This window comes from Felis catus, chromosome A1, assembly GCF_018350175.1.
Source record: "Felis catus isolate Fca126 chromosome A1, F.catus_Fca126_mat1.0, whole genome shotgun sequence".
Classification (NCBI taxonomy): Eukaryota; Metazoa; Chordata; class Mammalia; order Carnivora; family Felidae; genus Felis; species Felis catus.
In genome coordinates this window covers 184725880-184733649 of record NC_058368.1, presented here as the reverse complement: position 1 = coordinate 184733649, position 7770 = coordinate 184725880, and the positions used below count along the sequence as shown (strand labels likewise).

The 7770-nt window shown below is 38.2% G+C and overlaps 1 long non-coding RNA gene across 1 annotated transcript in view; it reads left to right on the top strand.

Annotated features, from left to right (window-relative positions):
• Positions 1 to 836: 836 nt before the first annotated feature.
• The window catches only part of LOC123379622, a 44031-nt gene continuing 37097 nt past the window's right edge, over positions 837 to 7770 (top strand). Inside the window, exon 1 of the long non-coding RNA XR_006584307.1 lies at positions 837 to 1092. This is a non-coding gene — a long non-coding RNA (uncharacterized LOC123379622). The remainder of the gene's footprint in view (positions 1093 to 7770) is intronic.

The window sequence follows — 7770 nt, the reverse complement described above, 5'->3', positions numbered from 1 at the left end:
TGAGCGCTAATTTGGCTGAGTGGATAATCCTTCATACAGTGGCATTTAAGGAAAATAGAAAAAGGCCAGTCTGAGGCTCTGTGTGGCAAGATCAGGGCAAGACAGTACCATGGATCAGCTATGTCACAATCACATTTAGATTTTTGCCTAGGACTGACCCTACGTATATGTTAGAAAAAATTTCTTAACCTCTGGTTTCACGGTCCTTGTTTGTACATTTGGGCAATGATGAGAATGCTACTTCAGCTGGCTGTTGTGGGGTTACATAAGGATGCAGGTTAAGTGTCTCTTGCAGTGTGGTGTATGGTAGGTGTTCAGTGATGTCCTATTGCTGCCCTCCCTGAAGACGGGGAACCGTGTGAGATGACACCAGACTGTAAGACCAGGGAGGGGCAGGACCTGCATCTCTTAGGGTCCTTGTTGTAGTCCTAACAACTAGCACAGTTCCTGGCCCAGAACTCATGGAAAAGTATTGGTTGTATAAACAAATATGAAACGGTCAATGCAAAATAATGAATGAGGGCGGTTTTATTTGATATGTCGACTGATACAGTATAAATGTGAGGAAAATGTGACTTTTTGAGACCAAGTTTAGACCTACTGTAAGAAATTTAAGGGCCAATTCTAAGGTTCAGATCAGAAGCTCATACCGGGACTCAAGTAGGGATGGGAGACAAGTAAGTGTGGGGATTGAGGACCCCCACTCCCAGCACAGCCAGGCTCCGCGTGGGCAGAACCACTCTGCAGCAGTCCAATTTCCTCCTCCCAGCACCTGGCCTTGCAAATCTCCTGGGATGGCTCCGCCCCACCTAGAGGAAGGGGGCGGGTGTGTGGGCGTGGCCTGTGCCCTAGCTCCTCCGCGCCGGGGTAGTGGCTGTGTCACGTGGCGCCTGGTGCTCCGACACCCTGTGTCTGCTGCGTCTCCTTGGTGGTGAGGCCGAAAGGACGATGGAATCCCTTCCGGATTTCCCTGAGCGTTTTATGATGATCCTGGACCTACTGTGTGGACAGGGAGGGCAGGCCCAGCTTGTATCATTCTGATTGTCAGCGGACACCATTTTAGGGCCCATCAGGCTCTTTTGGCTGCTTGAAGTAAGTTCTTTTAAAATTCTTTCAGGGGTTTACCCAGGAACTTTAGGCGGAGATAGAAGGTGTTAGTAAAATGGCCTTTTGTCGTTTTGTTGAGTTCACGTATACAGCAAAATTAATACTAGGAGAAGAAGCAGCCAATTCTATGGAAAGCAGCAGAGCTTATACAAATGCTAGAAACTCTCAAAGCCCTTGAAATCGGATACAGACAGGTGAATAGCGTATTTTTCTCACATTTACAGTATGCAAGTTTTTTTTGGAACAGAGTGTAAACTTCTTGAATGACTGAAAAAATATTAGGGCCTTTTTCTGTTTGCATCATTGCTTTAAAACTGTGTATAAAAAATAAAACTGTGTATGAAAAGGTTCCTATTACTTGTTAGGAAGCAGCAGGTGAATAGCATATTTTTCTCACATTTACAGTATGCAAGTTTTTTTTTGGAACAGAGTGTAAACTTTTTGAATGACTGAAAAAATATTAGGGCCTTTTTCTGTTTGCATCATTGCTTTAAAACTGTGTATAAAAAAATAAAACTGTATGAAAAGGTTCCTATTACTTGTTAGGAAGCAGAAGTTACCTTATAGATTTTTTTGTCCCCAGTATATTGAGGTATAATTTCATATAATACAATTCACCTATTATCCTGTAGAGTTTGAGTTCTGGTAACTGTATACAGTGGAATAACCACCACTACCACCATCAAGATATAGGAACATTCATTACCTTGAGTTTTCTCAGGACTCGGTGGTAACCCTGATCCCCATCCCCAAGCAACCACTGATCTGATTTTTATCGCTGTAGTTTTTATCGCTGTATTTAGAATGATGACATTAAGTGGACTTCTATAGTGTGTGGTCTTTTGTGTTTGACTTTTTTTGCTTGCCACTGTGCTTTAGAGATTTGTTCATGTTGTGGGTATTTTGTGCCTTCTTATGGCTGAGTATATTCCATTGTAGGGATAAACTACCTGTTGATTGACATTTAGGTTGTTTCCAGATTTTGGCTGTTACAAATAAAGTGGCTATGAACGTTTGTGTACAAGCAAAAAAAATTAAGGCAGTACAAGCACTTTTCATATCATTAAATATAAGAATAGGGGCTTCTCACTAAAATGTAAGGGCAATTATATTAGTATAGGTGTTAACAGATTCTGTATTTCAAGTTATGAAACATATTGTAGAGATCTATTGCTGAAAATGTTTAGACTAGAAGCCAAGGTAGATCAGCTTTGAAATGCTTTTTTTCCTCCTTGGTTTCCTAATGATCCATTTGTTTTTGACTCTCTTTAAGGGTTGCCAAAAAAAAAAAAAAATCTGTAATGAAATTGTGCCTTACATTCACTTATTCTTCTTTCCTTGTCTTCATTTTCATAACAGTCTCATCTCTTATTTAACTTCTAACTTTATGCCTGCTGTACTAAACACCTTCTCAACTTTAACAAATTAATGTTCTTAACCATGTTGTTACCACCCCATGTTACAAATGGAAAGGCTGAGACTCTGAAATTTAAGTAATATTAGCAAAGCCAGGACTAGAATTTAAGGCTGATTTCTCAGCCTGTGATCATTCTACTGTAGCACCTGGCACAGAGAAACCTCTTTACGTTTGTAAAGAGCAATATAGGTGAGCTTACAGAACTCTTAGAAGACTTCCAGGTGGAAAAGGAATGAAGAAAGAATTCCCAGAGCATAAGGCATTGGAGAAGGGAGAATAGCTTTTCTCTTCTTCTAAGAAGTAGATGTTCGAATAGCAGGATGGACAAAACTTAGAAAGGCTTTGTTGATCTTGGAATTGGATGAACAAATGCCCTCAATGCTCTTTGCTGTTTCCTTATTACCTCTTAGTTACTTCTATTCCAGGTGCCATGATTTGAGCTTAATTTTTTCCTGGCTTCTGACATTGGTTTTGCCTGTGCTTTTTCCTTTCTCTTCATTCATGGAAACTTGAATTGTCTCTCAAGCTCTTTCTGACCAGTCTAGGCAAAAATGATCTCTCCTCTGAGTTCATGATTCTGTTTGACATTTATTACGTACTTAATTACATATTGCTTTATGGTGGCAATAAATTATTTAAATAAGAGCTATTTAAATTTGGGTAAGTATTGTTCCTCAACCACAATTGGATTATAAAGGTCCCATTAAAAAATAGCAAGCATTTAAAATAACAATAAAAATGAAATAATAGCTAATATTTATTGAAAGCATTTACTATGTATCATTATTTCATCTATTTTTCATATGAATTTTATGAGCTGGATACTATTATTATTATTCATGCTTTATAGATGAGAAAATGGAGGCTTAGATTAATTTACCTGTGTTGATATAGCTAGAAAATATAGTCCAAAAGGGAAAGTGAAAACATAATCCTATCATCCAACGATAAGTACTTACTCTTAAATTTTAAATAGACTGAGAACACTTTTTTTTTATTTTATAAACTTAAAGTGTTTAACAAAGTGGTAGTCAAATAATGAATACTCAGGGTACCTTTATTGAATAATCAAGTACATTCCACAAAAATACCATTGAATAAACTTACAAAGTAGTTGAATTATATTTTCTTGACTTAACCTGTTTGATTTAGCTTCCCCTTTTCTTCTTACACAGCTTACTGTCCAGAATGAAGTTTTCTACCTACTGATGTCAAAGACTGTTATTATGTCATAGGAAACATCACACTTCCCTAGCCCTGACCTTTACCTTTTTGAAAAAAAACAGACAGGATAAATTCTCATATAAGTAAAGCTTCAAGGCTCTAACAAGCTGCATTTTTAGAAAAATTTTACTCAACTTTAATCCCTTGTGGGTTCTGTAGCTTTGACCAGATTTTTCTTTCCTGTTGAATTCTTGGCCTTGTATAATAAAACGATTCATGCTTTTCTCTGGATCCTTCCCTTTCATTTTTCTTAGCCTTTCTTCAAAATGTTTGTTATGCCAGCAATCTTGACTGGGAGTGTCACAGAAAGTAGTGGCTGAGAGCTTGAGATTTTGGATTTTCAAATAACCATCACTTTTTGGCTCTGTGAGTTTGGGCAAGTTATGTAACTGCCTTAGGTAGGTTACGTAATTGCCTCAGTTTTCTTATCTGGAAAATGGAAACAATAATATTATCTACCCTACACGGTTATTCTGAGGATTTTATTGAAAAGACACTGCATATAAGATTCTTAGCATAATGTCTGATTGATGTTTAAACATAAGAAAGGCTTTCTTTTCCCCCGAATATTATCTTGTAGAAGATTGAATTGGCATTTAGTAAAAAGTTCTTATGAAGCCTCTCCTAAGGGATACATTGTAAAAAAATGTCAAAGTTTGGGGAAAATACATAAGTCCTAACGACCTCAGTGAATGTTAGTTACTTAAAGAGATCATCTGCCATCATAGCCTTAAAAAAGAAGCAAAAGAATTTAACACAGCTGTAGGAGTTGTTCCTGTAGGTTGTCCTCACAATTTTAAATACTATATGTTAGTGTAAACAAAACTTTTAAAGAGTCTTTAAGAAAGGAAAATTCTGTGTTTGGGTTTGTGGACATTGGAATATATTCCTTCTGGGATGACTGGGTGGCTCAGTCTGTTAAGTGTCCAGCTTCAGCTCAGGTCATGATCCAGCAGCCAGTGAGTTTGAGCCCTCTGTCGGGTTCTGTGCTGACAGCTAGCTCAGAGCTTGGAGCCTGTTTTGGCTTCTGTGTCTCCCTTTCTCTCTGCTTTTCCCCCACTCATGCTTTGTCTCTCAAAGATGAATAAATGGTAAACAAAAATTTTAAAAAAAGGAATATATTCCTACAGGATGATGAGAAGAGTAAATGCCCTAATATAATGCTGGTGATACTTCAGGCATGGGTAGTATTGTTAGCAATTGCATTTGCACAGATTCAAGCAATTGAGGCAGAAGCAAACATGATGAACTCTGGAGAACCATTAAGGCATCTCAGAGTGTGAATCCAGGGCCAATAAAGACATGCTGACAAAGATGTATGTGAAGAACTTGAATAAAATTATTTCAGGCAACATCAAGGTAGTAAAGAGTAATTCTGAATTAATGTAGTTCATATGTGATTTTAAGCCTGAGTATAAAAGTTTGAAAGATCAATCATTGAAAGTAAATATTTAAGTCTTCTACCTTCATGTAAAAGTTTATATGCCTAAGTTGGCTACAAACATTGTAGGCGGTCTTTTTATTGAGAAAAAGGGGGAAATTCTATTCTGGGTCATCATCTACTTTGGTAGATATGGTAATAAGTTCTAAAAAGTAAGCCATAATAATATTAGTAACAATATATATTTTTAAAAGACCAGATCTTAAAAGTAATCAACTTGATAATTTGAAATAGTTCATTCAGGTTTTTTGTCCCTACAAGGACTTTTTTTTTTCTCTTAGTTTACCATTACCTATTCTATTGATCTTTTAAGTTATTAAATCACATCTTCTTCTTGGGCACTAGAGTCTACAAAGATGACTTCTTCTTCCAAACACAGACTGTGATTGAAATTAAAACTCTCAACAGTGTTTGTTTTCCTCCCATCTGAACCCACCAACTTTAAGTACACACACACATATTTACACAGTCACTCCTTCATACTGGAAAATTAAAAAAATAAATCAACTAAAAAAACCAGCAAAATTCGTAGGGTGCCTAATTGGCTTAGTTGGTTAAGTGTCTGACTTTGGCTCAGGTCATGATCTTCTGGTCTGTCAGTTTGAGCCCCGCATGGGGCTCTGTGCTGACAGCTCAGAGCCTGGAGCCTGCTTTGGATTCTCTGTTTCCCTCTCTCTCTGCCCCTCCCCTGATAATGCCCTGTCTCTCAAAAATAAATAAACATTAAAAAAAAAAGTCAAAACAAAATTCGTGATTTATTTCATGGGAGAGTTTTATCCATAATGCTTAGTATATGCTATGTGCCAGGTACTGTTTTATTTTATTTTATTTTATTTTATTTTATTTTATTTTATTTTATTTTATTTTTTTAAATTTTTTTTTCAACGTTTATTTATTTTTGGGACAGAGAAAGACAGAGCATGAACGGGGGAGGGGCAGAGAGAGAGGGAGACACAGAATCGGAAACAGGCTCCAGGCTCTGAGCCGTCAGCCCAGAGCCTGACGCGGGGCTCGAACTCACGGACCGCGAGATCGTGACCTGGCTGAAGTCGGACGCTTAACCGACTGCGCCACCCAGGCGCCCCAACCAGGTACTGTTTTAAAAATCATGCAGTCATTATCCTATTTAATCTTCACCACCACTTTCTCTTACTACTGTAACTCCTTTTTAAAGATGAACAACTGAGGCACAGAGAGGGTGAGCAGTTTTCTCTAGGTCACATAGTTAATAAGCTGCAGAGTCAGAATTTGAACACAGAATCTGACTTCAGATTCCAGGCCTGAATTTAATAACTTTGATTCGGCCTTCAGTGGCTAGGTGCTCTTGTTTATGATCATGTAAAGAAAATAAAGCAATACCTGCTAATCATTTATGACAATAAAAAATAATTGAGTTGAGGAACACCTGGGTTGCTCAGTGGTTAAGCATCCTACTCTTGGTTTTGGCTCAGGTTGTGATCTCATATTCATGAGTTGGAGCCCTGTGTTGGGCTCTGTGCTGACAGTATGGAGCCTGCTTGGAATTCTCCCTCTCTCTACCGCTCCCCCACTCGTTCTCTGTCTCTCTCTCTCTGTCTCTTTCAAAATGAAAAAATCATTGTAAAAATATTAAATTGTTAAAACCTCAAACAATGGTAAAATTGATAAAATTCTTGATTATAGTTCCCCCTCACCTACCAGTTTCTATAGATAGCTATCATTAAAGTTTGTTATATATTATTTCAGATAATATGTATATATACAGTGACATCACTGTAAAAACATTATTTTGTAACTTGAGACTTAGTTATGTGTTACGGATTTCTTTCCATGAAAGATGTGTGTCTAACTTAATTTATTTTACTGGTTACATAGTTTGAATATATCACAATTTATTTGGTAATTTAAAATCAACTCTTCTTGATACTTAGATTATTTGTAATAGTGGAAAATTAAGAAAGTAGTATGTGGAAATGAGTATTCTAGTCTTTCCTATCTCTGTATATACAAATTTTATCTTTCCAGTTTAGACCCCAGACTTTGGTGTTTCCTTGATGCTTCTCTTTCTATAACACTCGATGTCCAGTTCATCAGTAAATCCCATTGATTTTATTTTTTAAATATATGCTGGTAGTGGCCGTTTCTCTGTACCTCTTACCACCATCATTTGGTCCAGACCCTCATTGCCTTTTATCTGGATGATTGTCATCATCTTGTAGCAGTCTGTCCACTTCTAAGAGTAATCCTTTAGGGGCACCTGGGTGGCTCAGTCAGTTAAGCATCTTACTTCAGCTCAGGTCGTGATCTCAGGGTTCATGAGTTTGAGCCCCGTTTCCGGGCTCTGTGCTGACAGCATGGAGCCTGGAGCCTGCTTCAGATTCTGTGTCTGCTTCTCTCTCTGCCCCTCCCCCACTCACACTCTGTCTCTCTCTCTCTCTCTCTCTCTCTCTCTCTCTCTCTCTCTCAAAAATAAAGAAACACAGGGGCGCCTGGGTGGTGCAGTCGGTTAAGCGTCCGACTTCAGCCAGGTCACTATCTCGCGGTCCGTGAGTTCGAGCCCCGCGTCAGGCTCTGGGCTGATGGCTCAGAGCCTGGAGCCTGT